Consider the following 16197-nt stretch of genomic DNA (forward strand, 5'->3'; position numbering starts at 1 on the left):
GACATTATTGTATTGTACCTTTCCCTGAATGTTATTTTTATATTTATGAAATATATTGAAATTGTTACAATCTGATAACATATTTGTAATTCCAATCCTTTGTCATTTGCATTTGATAGATGTTAACTATATGCTTTTTTCAACCGGAAGATCAAATATTTTTAACATTGCGGAACTATTTTTTGTAGGAGAAAAATATCTTTAACTTTTGTTTTTCTTGCTGTTTTAAATAGTGGTGTTCTTCATGTCTTGAAAACCAGTTCTATTTACCGTTTTCACAGATGGGGTGCACATGGATTGACAAACACCAATCCAGTGAAGAAATCTAGACAGTACAGTAAAAATTCCTTTACACTAAGAACTTTTCTGTGATTCTAAACTTCAAAGAAAATGGGAAGAAAAGATCATTAAATCAATTACATTGCATAAAAGCACATTTCTTCAATCCATCAAGTGCCATAACAGATTGATTATTTTACACATTGTCATTCTTTGATATGGGCCTCATACTTATGACTTCAAAGGTGAAACTGCATTTTAAAACATTTAAAGAAATAATTTACTATGGGTATCATTGTATGAGTATGGCTTTCAGCAACACTTCAGTTTAGTACAGTTTATTTGTGATATTCACAAGTGCAATGAAATGCTTAAACATTGAACTGAGAAGTGATCAGTGATCTGAGCACACTTGAAATAATTGTAAAGTAAATGGTAAGATTTAAGTGAATGTATATAATCAGACTTTTTATTAAAAAGCCCTCTTTCAAATAATATACATATTAAACAACAGTGCTAAAAACAACATAAGTGGAGGACAACTTTAGAAATAAAATATTAAATTGTGCCAAATGCCATCAGTAGCATAAAAAAGCTTAACTGAATTGCTTTCCTGTCCTAAAAGAAATTAAAAGATAAATTAGTTTCTTTAAACCATGGGGCTCTTATTTCTTAGCTGTGTGAAAAAAGAACTTGAAATTACAATGACAAACAGATTCAATGCATTTTGGCCAATTTCTTATTACAATATTACAATAGCTACATGTACAGTATATAGACTTTCTTGTCCTTGGATTCTCTTCTCTATCCACTGTAATGTTTTTTTTACTTCTGCTAAATTAAGATGCTTCAAATGTAAAATAAATAGGTTTCTCTAAAATAAATAATATTTGCATACTTACAATAAATATAATTTAAAAATTGCATCACAAGTAAGAGGGCTCATTTGGTACTGAACCTAATACAGAAGGTTATGTCAGCCCTTGGAATCTAGTGCTGACTTTTTCTGTAGTGGAGAGTGCAGAGTTTTTGTGAAGTGGAATTCTTTAGGAAGTAGGGTTATAAGGCTCAGAAGTCAGATGTTGCCCTTGAATGCCAGTGACTGCCAGTGACTATTCATCTTCTAATTGCTTCATCCAGGTCAGGATCGCTGAGAGCCTATTTCAGCAAGCAATGGTTGCAAGGAGGAATGGCATATGATGCAACCAGGGAATGGTTGCATATTTTGGATGGGATGCCAGTCCATTGCTGGGCAAACACACGGACACAGGCATATCCACAAACATAGACAAGCACACACTTTCACCAGGGCCAATTTTCCCTGAGACCAATCATCATACCATTTTGTCTTTGGACTGTGGACACCGGAGCACCTAGAGGAAACCAAGAAAACATGGGAAGAATATTCAAACTCCATGTAGACAGCAGCCCAAATCTAGAATTAAACCCAGAGACCCAAGGCTGCAAGACGACAGAGGCGCTGTCATGCACAAATATAAGATTATACTGCAAGACTGTGAAAATATTAAAAATGGCAATGAGATGCCTTAACAAGAGCTGTATAATTAACTGAGCACCAATGTCCTAAAACATCCTTGGAGAGCAACCTGAGGTGAAGAGCTCATTTTTAAGAGTAAATAATGAACCTGTATTTTTAAAGGTATTGATAAGAAAGTTCCTTCAGATACATATAGAATTATGCCTGAAGTTACACACAGCTTCTTTTGGTAAAGATTAATATTCAAATTTCTGAAATGTGCTGCCCATACTGTATGCCCAGGGTGCTACATGCAGGTAATAAAACATAAATTCCAGATTTGAAAAAGCTGTCAGCTGAAAGAGTTATGAAAAAGACTTAGATGTTTGTGCTGACACATCATTTACATCTTCAAAACAATGCAGTTAAGCAATTAAAAAAGACAAAACAAATGTTAGGATATATGGTTAAAAGAGTACAATTTTAAATGATAGGATGTTTTGTTAAAATTGCATAACGCACTAGTAAGGCCTCATTTAGAATACTGTGTACAATTTTGGTCTCCATGTTATAGAAACCACATACTGTACTGTACATTCTGGTGTTTAAAGGAATGTCTTGAACAGAGAAAACTATGAAGGGTCCTGAAATAAGTATTTAAAGTTCCCAAAGGCATCGGTAAAGTCAACCCAGCATTTTTTTTCAAAATGAACAGTGAAATTTGAACCAGAGGGTACAAGTGGAAACTATTAATTTAAAACTGATAACTTGTGGGTCTTTCCACAAAAGCCTGGAAGAGCATACATCAAGCTACCCAGTCATCAATTTCCCTACGGGATTAATAAAGTATTATCTATCTATCTATGTTGTTGAAGCCAATACGTTGGTTTCATTCTAGAAAATGCAGGCTGAAATCTTTAGATCAATTAATTATTAACTATCTGTTTGGGCTAACTATCTATTTGGGCTAGATGGGATAAATGGCCTTCTGGCATTTGTAACCTTTGTTTTTATGTTTTAGTATGTGCTACAGAAGGAAGCAATTTAATGTACAAATGCACCTTTTGTATTCCGAACCTTTATCCTGTTTAAGAGACTGGTGTGCTGTATGTGTTTGTTATTAATCAGGGGAGATTACTCAGCAGAGGAAGAAGGAATATCTTTTAAAAATATTACCTTTTTTATGAAAAAAGATGAAAGATGAAATGTATTAGGGTATGGGTTTTATTGCAGTTAGGCTTATTTTTTCAATAAAACATTCACAGTTTTTTATTGATCTGCACTATAAATCACCGTGTCATCTGTTGTGCACATGATAACAATGAAAAAACATCAAAGTAAGAAAGTTGGCAGAAGGGTTCTATTGTCCTTTAGCCCCCAGGTTCCAATGCACCTTTGAGAATCTCACAAAATGTCAAGGTTTTTTCTTTCAATCCTAGCACAGTTTATTATTTAATATGATGAAGTCTGTACTTCTTTTGAAGTTAATTTGTTTCCAGTCATCTTTATTGCAAAAAAGGTTTGTGGGAGTGATTTAAAATAGGTGAATAGGTAAGTGGTACTCTTTACTGACAGGTTACTCATGCTTTCTGGAGTACAGTCCAGGTTTTGCTTAGCTAAATGTCATTTCTCAATGCAGGTGGCGGCCGAGTACTTATTTTGCTACCACTATTACCATGGCTAGTGAACCAACCGTTGTAATGCATATAATAATTATATGACATTAACTATTTTATGCAATAATTCTGTTTATGATGTCTCCTATAAAAGAAACATGTGCCAAAAGACTCCATGTTTCAAAATATAGGCTGATGGAATGATGACAGATGTGTAAGAGGCAGTCAGAATAAATACCAATGCTTTTCTGAAGGCCTTTCATCAGCGTTAAATTGTGATTTGTCATTTCCATCTTACCTATTTTAGAACAAACAGCAAAGAAGGAAAGCAAAAAGTTTGTTTTTTGCTTCTTGCTTTAAATATATTATGATCAATTATTTGTTCCCTTCAGAAAAGCCAACTACTTTGAATATGGTTACATTACTATACATTAGCTTTCAATCATACACATTATAAACTTCATAATTTTCAGTAAGCTAAATTCTAAAGATATTGTAGTGTATATTAATGTATCACTTTTTTATGTTATAGCTGTAAAAGGAAAATAAGAATAATATCTCAAATCTAACCCATCCGTAAAATTAAAAACTGTTAGGGTGATATATTTTAATGTTGCATACCCGGCAGGTTGATAGTTTCCTGACGCTCAGATTTATGTTCTTTCTCTACAGAAAGCTTGTTTGAAAGTTGCATCTGCCGTCACTGTAAAAGCGTTACTGCCATCTTCTGGTCACTCAGTGCCATTGACACAAAAAACAAAAGACATGGAAGACTGATTAAGACGAATAAAAAAAAAATTAAAAGAAGTATATATCAAATTATTGTAAAGAATGGAATTTTAGATGCTGATTTATGGATTGTGGAAGAAATCAAAAACTGGAAAAAAATGGATCATATGCATCATACATCACAGGGATAAGACTCGAGACGTTACAGTGAGTCAGTGCATGAGATTCCAGATATTGCTAGACAGGTCATTGATGTAATGTTCAATGCTACAGCATTTTCCAATTTTTACAACAATTTTTAAATTATTTTTTCATCCATTCCTCAATTACATTATAATTATATTATAAGAGAACGAATTATCCTGATGAGGAACTATCCTGGAAGAATGTTGAGCTATCCTAGAAACCAATGTCACAATGCGAGTCAGAGAACATGTGGCTGTCCTCCCACTGGACAGGATGTTTGCAGGGCATTGCAGGTGGGGGCACTTTAGAATAACCAGCAACTGTAGTCTTTGAGAGAAGGGAAGAAACGGAAAATCTGGCAAACGCCCATAAGAACACTAAGAGAATGGGCAGGGCAGACCTACAATGACAGTTGCTCAAAGTCAAAAATGAAACCAAGGATCCTGAAGTTGTGAGACTACAGTGCTGTCTGCTCGTCCCACCTCTTGTGATCATTATTACCATCTACTATACATACTATTCTCCTGTCAGTACAAATGCCAGGAATAACATTTACGTACAGTATCTTTATACAGATAGCCACATTATTATTCTTAGGTTCCTAGAGTACCTGCTTGTTTTGGTTCAAAGTGAGCTTTAAATCACTAGTGCTAATTAATGCCAATAACTGGCCTACTTATAATACAGTGGCTCTCAGGCCTTTTCCTGGGCATTCCTTGTGTTTCTTATTTGTGCTCCCACTGAGTTTGAATCACAAGCTAATTTATTTCAATTTTCTACTCGTTAAAAAATTGATTTCAGCTCTTTAAAAGCTGAATGAGATTTGTAATCATTGGGAAAGCTGTGACAATTACTATGTTTTAACATGCTTCTCAATCAGACATTCTACTTGAATTATAACCCATTGTCTTAAACAGAAGGAAAAAGACTAATTTACTGTGTGGAGTCGTCTGATACAATGTCATTTCCACCTGTGTCTCCTCATTATTAATTGTTAACCTATCGAGAGCTGTTTAGTTGGAAATAAAGGATCAAATTCTTAACGTGTTCAGGAGTGGCTGTTTAAGTTCTGTATGCTGATGCGGATGGAAATAATGCATATTAAATGTGGACTTTTTGAAATTAAGGACTGACAGCAAAGAAAAGTTTAAACCAGCAAGCAACCAGTTGCAAGCACAAATTAGCATTAGTGATTAAAGGCCCAAGTGGAACAAAACCCAGCAGACACAGGGGAATTCTATGACCAGGAATGAGAACTACTGTCCCATGGCGCAGTGTCTCTGATTACTATACAGGAGCATTGCTTTGAACAATCTGAGCCAGAGTAAAAAGTGCCACCAACAGGACTTGGGTAATGGCAGCAGTAATCAACTTTTCCTCAGAGGTCTCATCCCAGTACTAACCATGCTTGATTTGTACAGAAGAGAAAACCTAACAAAATGAAAATGTGCATGTATTGAACTTTTTTTTTTCATCTTGTGGAAATGTTCCTCAAACATTCAACAACTCAAAGCAAGCACAAAATCTGTGTTAAACATTTTAGCGTAGTTTTGTTGTTGCTTTTTTAGGTGTATTCACTGAAGATCAAATGGATACTCAGAAAAGGGTGTCACAAATCTGTCTATATTCAACAATGAGGTCTGAAAGGTTTGTGGTGTGCCACTAGTTTTTACAAGGCCTTTCTACCAGTAGTAATTACTAACAAAAATCCCAGCAAACATTTGAAGAATTTCTCTAGAGGGTGTTTTTTCAGGTTTCTGTCATGTGAGGGAGGAGATGCTGATATGTTACAGCTTTCAGCCTGTTACATTATGTACTCAGTAGTAGTCCACAGACACTAAAATTAATGGATTTCATAAATCTTGTTGGAAATTCAACAGTCAAGTTCAATGCACCATTTCCAATGAAAGGCTGATTTTTATGTATAGACATTATATTTGAAACTGTCAGGATATGACAGTATTTTATTAAATGAGGTGATAGTTGAGGACTTACAAACAATGAAAATCTTAAATGGTGTTCTACATTATTTGAGATTCATCTTGAAGCAATTCACTTAGAGCTTTAAATTCCATTTGAAGTGTTTAAATGGACAGAAGACTAATTGAATATTAGCAATTCAGGTTTCAAGACTTGATATTGTCTGAGCTTCAAGTTAGAAACTTTTGCCCAGTTTGTCAGGTTAAATTTTGACTACTGTATATCCTTTACAACAAACTACAGTGTCTATATATAAGCTCAGATCACAGTATTCAGGTGGTTCCAAATGGATTCATCCTTTAGATACAATGCAGGTGTGCATTCAATATGTTTCAAGTGAGAAGCTGTATCAGTTATAAAGAAACCAATTGAGGTATTAAGGTATGAAACAATTAAAGTAGACAATGCCCAACAGCTGGAACTGTATTTGTTCTTTCTGATTTTCAGTGTAGAATTAAAATCTACTAAAATCTTCTTGTTACTTTCCTGTATTAGTTGTATAAATAAATAACATACTGTACTTGTATACTGTATACAAGTTGAATACTGTGACTGTAATTATAGAGAAATACTATTTCTGTCCATACTAATTGCATTTTCTTGTATGTAAGATACTTTATTTAAGATATATGAAGTATCTTACATACAAGGTGGTATAAGATATAACACGTTCAAACACCCTGTATATTTATTCAGAAATCCTCCCTTAATACCCAAATGTACACTCGCATTATATTTGATGAAAACAAATTCATGTTATTTAGTTATATGAATGTTTCATCAAGCCCTCGAAAGTTTGTAAAAGCTTCTAGATGTCAACTTAAATGGGAACTGCAAGGCTATTTTTATATTTCGGGGTTAGAAAGAATTAGTATTGATGAGTGCATTTTACACCACAGTAAAACTACAATGTAGACAGTAACTTAAATATTTAATTTACACCACAAAATAGATGAAACTTCCAGGTATGCACAGCGCCATAGACTAGTGAGCAGGAAGGGGCTGCATCACATCGCAATTCGTGGGAATTTTAAATGTTAGTTTGCAACAACTTGACGACTTACAGTACTTTCACAAAGTTCATGATTTTGTGCTTAATTCCAAATTTGTAAAAAATAATATATTGTCAATTAATTTATTTTGTTACCGATATTTAATAACGAGTCTTACAATTTGGGACTACAGCTCCCCTTTAACTGTCACTAGCTATTTAAGAGGGTTGAACAAAGTAAAATACACAGAACCATATTGTCACAAAAAAAATGTCAGAGGACAGTCCAAAGTTAAAAACGAATCAACCCCAGAAATTCTTGTGGTTTCATAAAAATTACATAAGATATCCATGTTTTGAAAGGTATGTCCATCATTTGGTATTTCAAAGCTAAGCAGCTGGTTACTCACTAAGAGGGTGTAAGAAGTATTTTCCTAAATGGCTGGTCAGTAAAGTGGTTTGGGAAATGTCCAAATCTCACTCAAGGATAGAAATGAGAATCATTAAAAAACAGGTCCAGCATAATCAGAATACATCAGGATAATCTCCAAGATTACAATTTGAGGTTGACCCCATGAATATAAGGTACCCTTATTTGAACTGAGACACCTTGATTTGCACAGTGAATCTGTATGGCAACAGGATTCTAGGTGATAATCAATGACAGCAGTCATGGAAACAAACACAGTACATGACATTTTCATATAATTATAACAGATTAATGATCAAATTACAGACCTATAACATACTGTACAAGGTACCGCAATATTTTGATTGAAAACTGCTTGATAATAATGTATATCTTTTTATTCAATTAATAAACTTAAGTGACAGTCTTGACATATCATTTGCTGAATATCATCTATAAAATGTGGGGAGCAACAAACATATTCTCAACCTAAATGTATAGAATTTAAATCCAGGGATTTTTATATTAAAACTGAATGCTGCTCTACTAAGACTTTTTTAGGCTACAGTGTACCATTTTGGTTGTCAAGTTACAAAAAATATGTTGTTTCTCTGGAATTAGTCCAGTGTAGAGCAACCAGACACATTCCCAATCTCTCAAGAGTTTCCTGCTCCAACAAGCTAAAAGAACGCTTTTAGTCTTGAGCGGAGAAGAGAATGAGGGATCAGATTAAAGTATTTGAAGTTCTCAAAGGCATTGACAAAATCAACCCAATGGACTTCAGAATCAATAATGAAACACAAACCAGAGGACATTAAAACTAAAATGATGTGCATTTAAAACTTACAACAGAAAAAAATCAGTACTGTATTATCTCCAGTGTTATTAGTATGGTCATATTTCTACAGATATTTTTAGCAAATGAAACAAAAATACTTAATAGATCTTTTCAGCTGTAACACTTGGATAAATCTAAAGCTTTTATGTTACAGGGAAACCTAGAGGTGATTTGCACACCTTAGGTGGAGTCAGAAACTCTGTTTGACAGCCATTTTCTTTGGTGAAAAGTGATCCTCTGGGTGGATCAAGTTTCTTTCCTTTTGCTTCTACTTGCCTTCAGCTTTTTAAAATCTACCTTGCTAGTGCCTTTTGATTTTCCTCACACCATGCAACATACACGCATTTTCTAAGAAATTAATCTTTCTACCCAGTTATCTTTATTTAAAACACTTTTCGGTACATATATAAAAATACCTGCTGATTGATCTATTCAGAAAACATTATTTAATTTTGCTTATTTATAATACCTCCTCGATTGTGTCACTAATAACACTGTAATATTAACAAAAAGCTGAAACACTGTACCTGAGAAAATATGAGCTGTACATCAAAAGTGATAACACACGGGATGATACGTTTAATCATCAACATTAGATTAACTGGATTGCAAAGCTGTTTGCACATAAATATCAACATTGTGCTGTATAGAATAATAAGTATACCATCACTATAAAGCAACAAACCTGTAGATTATTTTCAAAGAAAGAGCCTGGGGGTAACACCTGAATGAAGTGCCTGGTTACTGCAGGTGTTGCTTCTTAAATAACTCAAGTAATGCAAAGAGTCTCTTAAGACACTGATGTTTATCATTTGTTTTTTATGGCTTAATTACAGATTACAGAACTTCCTAACTTTGTACCTGTGAAATACCTAGCAACTTTGATCTTTAAAATAGTGCCTTCTTAACAGTATAACATATCTGTCTACCACAGGCATCCTACTGTACAAGCATGCATATTAAGTGAAGATCATTTGTTATGTATGTACATACTGTACAATTCTGTAAGCATATTTTTATACATCCTTAACAAAACCATTTACACCACACATCTCATTAACTCTACTACCATTTTTAGAAAATATGGGACAGCTTTGTCCCTTTATGACCAGTGACAAAATGTCAAGACCTGTATTTTGCCCATAGATCATTATAATGTTCTTTGCTCCCTTCTCCATGTCTTATGTATGGTATGAATAGGGATTTGGATATGTTGTTCGTGTTATATATAATATATATCCATTGTTTTCCATTGTAGTATTTCAAAATAATTGTATGAGTTGTTGACCCCATTTGACTACACTAATTGAATATATAAATGCCTCATGTGGGCTATTAAACTAAATTTGTAGTTTAGGTCTTTTATGCATAAAAGACTATGAACTGAGAGAACCAGCACTAACTGTAGATGCATTTAGAATAAACACACAGCATGCTTAGGGTAGTTATATACAGTAGATGGATTTATCTGGATACTTTGGTTCAGTGTGATATTGAAGTTTATAAAGGCAACGTGTTTGAATATAAATTGAAGAATTGGCCACAGAGTCCTTTGCCCAATTTGCAAAGCAATAGATTTAAAAAATGGAAAGATGAGATTCTTGTTCCATTTAACTATGAGAAATTTAATGCATTAATTTTCTTACTACGTCTTCCAATTCAGGGACACAGGGAATTGGCACAAGGTAGGGTACACCCTGGATGGGACACCAGTCCACTCACTGCAGGATGCAAAAACACCCACACTTATACCAGGGCCAGTTTTCCCAGAAGCCATTTAACCTATCAGTATGTCTTTAGTCTGTGTGAAGAAACTGAAGGAAACCCATGGAATACGGAGAGGATGTACAAACTTCCCACACACAGTGCCCCAAGTCTGGAATTGAATTGGATTGAATTTATAATAATATGACTAGGGCCAGGAGTTTTTTCTAGTTTCCTAATGTAGATTTGAATAATCCAGCACAATCTGCTTCTTCTAAAGCTACTAATCAAACAATCATCCCTTTCAGGTATGATAATAATCTCAATTAGTCATTTAATCGTTACAATGTAAGTGCTTATGCATGTAAATTGTTAGTGATGTACTGTAACGTGATATTGACATTTAATCACACGCCAGCTTTATTCAGTAGTGTCACAGGAAATGCAGCAAAAAATAAAAACATCGTCAGTCTCATCAGGAATACATACGGTATGTTATCTGTCAACAGAGTAGTTCTACTTTGAAGAGAAAAAATATGCAGAACTCAGAAAATGAATTCGATAACATGAGTTCCAGTAGAAACATTTTGGCTCTTAAAGTAGTTTATGTCTTTTAGGCACACTGAAAGGCAGTTCACAAGAAGCAGATATATGTTACAGCTCAGTGAAAGATATCATACAGTGTGTCTGTTGGTTTACTCATTCTTCTTTCATTGATTGACAGAGTTGTGTCAAAATCTGCCCACTTCTTCAGAATGGAAATAATAAGAACTGAAAAATATTGTTTAGCTTTCCGTATTAAGTTAGGAAATATTTTTATGTCTTTATTATAACTTCATCCCAAAGCATTCCACAAATGCTGTTTTATTTTGTATAGTGTTTATGTTTGTCCACTTTGGACTAGCATTCATTAATCGAGACTGGAATAGAATCTAACAAGAGAGGGGGGTTGGACACCTAAACTGCTTGCTTGCTTTGGGTCAAATATCCTTATTGACCTCAGATGTTTGTGAGATGGGAAATATAACACAATGAATGTATGACAATGTATGACAATGAATGTATGAAAAATCTAAATCATCAGAATCAATGCAACATCAGTATCATGCACCATATCTGGGTGGCTCAAACCATCAACACTTTGGTCAATTGCCACAATCACGTCGTCATCAATGGTCATCATCCCTCCTTTTGAGGGCGTTCTGACCATTTTGTATTTTAGTTTCATCATTACGTGCACCTGTTTCCTATTTTCCTATCACTACTTAAGTTTGGCGTCTCCGGGCTTCAGGGCTCAGCATTGGAAGATGGACGCCACAAGGCTTGCCTATTCCCGGGGCTCACGGGTAGCTCGAGGGCAGGTCTTAATCCCCGGCGTCCTGACCATCTGGGTCTGGGCTCGGAGCTCAAAGATCTTAACTTTCTAGTTCCTGATTCCTCATCCTCATCCCCGTGTCTCTTCGGATGGATCACCCGGCCATGGACTTTTGGACTGCTTCCTGGTTTCCCTTCTCGGACTGTTTTGGACTTGTTCGCCTGCGCCACACCCCCGGAGCACCGTAACACTGCCGTCACACACCCCTGTCAGTCATCCCATCCTGATCCTGTCGTGCTTCCCTGTTGCCCTTCTCCAGTCTCTTCTGGATTTTACCGTCTGCATAGGGTCCTAAATACACACTACATGGGAGTCTGGACTGGCTCCCGTGACAGAATGCCAAGCCTCAACATGGACCTGCGGACAGTAGTCCAGAAGCCCGGAAGTCCGGGACTCCTCCTGTTTTCATTTTTATTTTTTTCTCCCCTTGGACCTTATTTGTTTAGGGCCTCAGAGCTGCCCCCAAAAGGAGGGGGGTACTATCACAGTTGTAATCCCTCCTCTAGAGGGCGCTCTGACCATTTCGTATTTTAGTTTCGTCATTACAGTTGCGTCTGCCTATATCAATTGCCTAACTTGGAAATGCTTCACTATTCCACAAGAGCAACATTTTACAATGTTTTCTGCAAGATCAAGATATTACTAGAGCTGACACTAATAAAATACGGTTATAGGATATTGATGTTGAATCCTTCTGGGGAGCAGGACCTTTTTTGCCACAATGCTATCCATTCATATTAATACCTCATTTGATACAAGTTTCAGCTTTTTAATAACTTTTTAATAACTTGACTGCCTTTTTAACATAGGCAAGGTGCCCATTGGAAGAATAGTATATACTATATCAATGCAATAGAATATGGGTTATGTGTCAATATTCTGAATTAATATTTAAAGAAATCACGTGAAATACTTGTAAATCCTGCTTATTTTATAACCTAGACTTATCATGTGAAACAATAAAGATAAGATGTCTAAATTCACATTTTATTTTAAGGGACTGGATACGTGAAAATGACCAGGAAGACAGAATTATTCTTTCCTATGTCATCAGTTCCTTAAAAAGCAAAAACCAAAGGGAAACATTTAACAATCTACTCTATGTTGAGGAAAGATCAAAATTATATAAACCACAGAAAATAAACTTTTTGTGGCACAATGCATGAGAATGGCCAAGCAATACGGACTTATTAATTTATGTTTTTTATTAATATTTTTATTATTTCACACAAAAATGTCTTAATTTTTATCTGTGTAAAATGAAGGTCTATATAAGAAAGCTAAAACATCTCACCATTATCTTCAAGAACATATCTCTCTCCCTGTATCCAATCAACCTGCTAAATAGTGTACGCAAGCAGAGAGTTGTGTACAAAAAAACTTTTGCCACCAGGTGGTGCTACACCACTATTACTATTTGATGTTTGGCACATCATTTGGGTTTCACACATAATTTTACACTAGAAGACATCAATATCAGGCCCGGTGTTACAGAACAAACGCCACTGTTAATGCAATTCATAGCTGGCACTGAAGTTCTACGGGAAGTGGGTTTTCTGAAAACCATTAAATTGCAAGGTCCTAGTGGTATATTCCTAATCATTCCAAGCAAGGAAGTTAGGGATTATATTCTCCCAGATATGATATTTCTGTTTTAAATTTGAATGGGAACTCTATACAGAATTACAAATATAATACCCAAGCATTAATTGTCAGGGAACCGATCGGTGGAATAGTAGGATCCTTATGCGGAACTGTGAATCCCACAGAATCCAGAGTAGCACAGGGACAATCCAAAAGACATAATCCAGGGGCTTGGTCAATTAGGGAGGCAATGAGTCCGGTAACTAGGGAAATCCAGTAAAGGCAAAAGTCCAGAGCCAGGTGTTCGTCAATCCAAGACGAACAAGACAAAGTTAAAAACTGGAGCGATTCGGCGAATGGTCAGGGAGAAAAAGGGTGGAACAGGAACAGGCGCTCCAGGTCCTGGACTCGGCTGGTTCGGGACGCCGAGAGGAGGCGAATGCCCCCTGAGCCGTAGACGTAGGGCGACTCGGTGGTTGGTGGGTGTCACGAACCATATTCCCGCGTGCACCTCTCAGCGTCAACACCTGCGCCCTAGTTAAGCTATTAGCACTGCTCACGCCCTTTTTCCCTATTTATACCCTCTCACTCCTCTCAGTCCTCACTCACTGTTGAGATCGACTTTAGCCTTTCTCTTGTGCGCGTACCTTACTAACCTGACTTCTGGATTCCGACCCTGTTTTGTCTTCGGCTTCGTCTTCGTTTCTGTCTAGCGGCTTTTGGATTTGGATACCTTTCTGACCTGACTTCTGGATACCCGACCCAGTTCTGTCTCCAGCTTTGACTTCATCTCTGCCTAGCATCTTTTGGATTTGTTTACTCTCGACCAGACTCTCCGGAAACCCGACCAAGCCTGACTACCACGACTTTGTATACTTTTTGGACACCTACTCTCTGAGCACCACATAGGGTTCGACCACCTTTTCTCACAAGTCCCTAGTGACTTTACTGACAGTGGGCCTCTGGGCGGGCTTTTAAAGGTGGGCTGGAACAGGGAGCAGGTGCAGAAAATCAACTAAAATGTGAAAGAGCCGGTGCGTCCTTAAGAGTGAGGGATTACAATCGTGACATTTATAAGGGGAGCAGAAACAACCTACAGTATAAACCTCAATTAATTCTGTTACAGGTAGTATTTGGAATGTCAAAGCAGATTTAGAAAAGCAGTTAGAAAACAATGTCATTTAAAGATACAGCATGTACTTACAAAGGGAAGGACGTGTAATTAGAGTAAATTTCTTAAATTATTTAAAAATACACAAGAATAGCAGATAAAACTAAAACATACAACATGATACCATGTCCTAATGATATTGGGGCAATGGAGTATACACTGAGATTTACATAATAATTATAATAATAATTTATAATTACAAATTGTAAAAATAAATTTCCAAACTATTTAAGTATAGTAAATTACACCTCTTGAGTTAATTACACATAATGATAGAGCTGAGCCACTTTGTTTTGAAGGAGTAGAAGCATTCAAACAATTAGCTGACAGATTTTTCTTATTGAGCTGACATTCGTTTTTGGGTTATTAAGTACTCATAAAAGAGGTATTTACATCCTACAGTATCATCGTCTCACGCTTTGACTTCAGTGTCTAGAGCCTGTAGTCAAAGGTCAAAATGAAAACCAGAGAAGTTTCTGTCAAGATAAGCAGGCAGTTTTGAAGCAGTAAGAAAATAAAAAAGCAGTCAAGATTTATTTGACCAAGATAAACATCTGCGGTTGATGGCAGAAAAAGTATCATTGCTGTTAAAGAAAACCCCAAAATAACTTTCAGTGAAATCCCAAACAACCTTCAGAGTGCAGGATGAAAGCATCAAAATGATATTGAAGTCCACATTTCATAGAAGATAAAGACCACAGAAATACAAAGGCTACTCTGCAAGATATAGGTCAGATTGGAATTAGTTTGCAAGTACAAAGATGTCCCAGGAAAGTTCTGGAACATGAAGAAATGAGACCAAGAAAACATTTAATAAAGTAATAGAAAGAGTGTGAGAAAAGAAAAGAACTGCTGGTTAAAATGTGAGGAATAAAAGGAAGCATTTTTGTAGATGCTTACAAGAACACCACCTCATCCGTGAAGCATCATGGAGGTAATGTCATGGCCTGGGCATGCACAGCCATCTCTGGAACAAGCTCACTTTTCTTTATTGATGATATAGCTAATGATGGTAGCAGTATAATGAATTCTGATATTTACATAAATATTTTCACTCCTTTTGAAAAAGACAATACCTATATACTGTATATTGGGCAGTGCTTCATTATGCAGCATGACAATAAACTTATGGCTAATGTAACCACAGAATTCATCAGAAGAAACAAGTCTAATCTCCAGATTTAAACGAAACTGAGCATGCATTTTAGAAAAAAACTTGAAGTCAGAACACATTAAGAACATGCAAGAGTTCAAAGTGGCTGCAGAAAAAGCTTGGCAATGTACAGTATCTCAAATGATTACACAAAGAGATTGCTGAGCTTTTTGGGTCACAGACATCATGCAGATATTGCCTCAAAGAAATATGCAACCAACTACTGATATTTACAATCTGAACTTTACTTAAAATAAATATGTATTCACTTATTCAATACTCACTCTCAATTGAAATCACTAGGTTAAACACGAGGTATTTTGTTGTTCTAATATTATCAAATCTATACATTAAATCACCCAAAATAATAATTATATATTGTACTTAGCATTCATATTAATCTCACAATCACAAATATAGCAGCTGGATGGAATGGCTCATCTGTTAGAAAAAACACAAAAAAGCTGGTTTTGACTGGTTTGCTGTTCCAATACTTTGCACAGTGTTCCAATACACTTTCAGAATGTTTTGATAATGTCACTTATGAAAGGTTGATTCTCAATATAGAAGTCATTTAAATACATTTGTAACAAATGGGGAACAGGTAGACATTTTAAGGGGCACACAAACTTGCATGCTGTGGATGCTGTGGATGCATGTTGTGGTGTGCAGTGGGTCTCCATTTTGGGATGATTTCTATTTCAT

The sequence above is a fragment of the Atractosteus spatula genome, chromosome 1, assembly GCF_055471065.1.
Source record: "Atractosteus spatula isolate fAtrSpa1 chromosome 1, fAtrSpa1.hap1, whole genome shotgun sequence".
In the NCBI taxonomy this organism is placed as follows: domain Eukaryota; kingdom Metazoa; phylum Chordata; class Actinopteri; order Semionotiformes; family Lepisosteidae; genus Atractosteus; species Atractosteus spatula.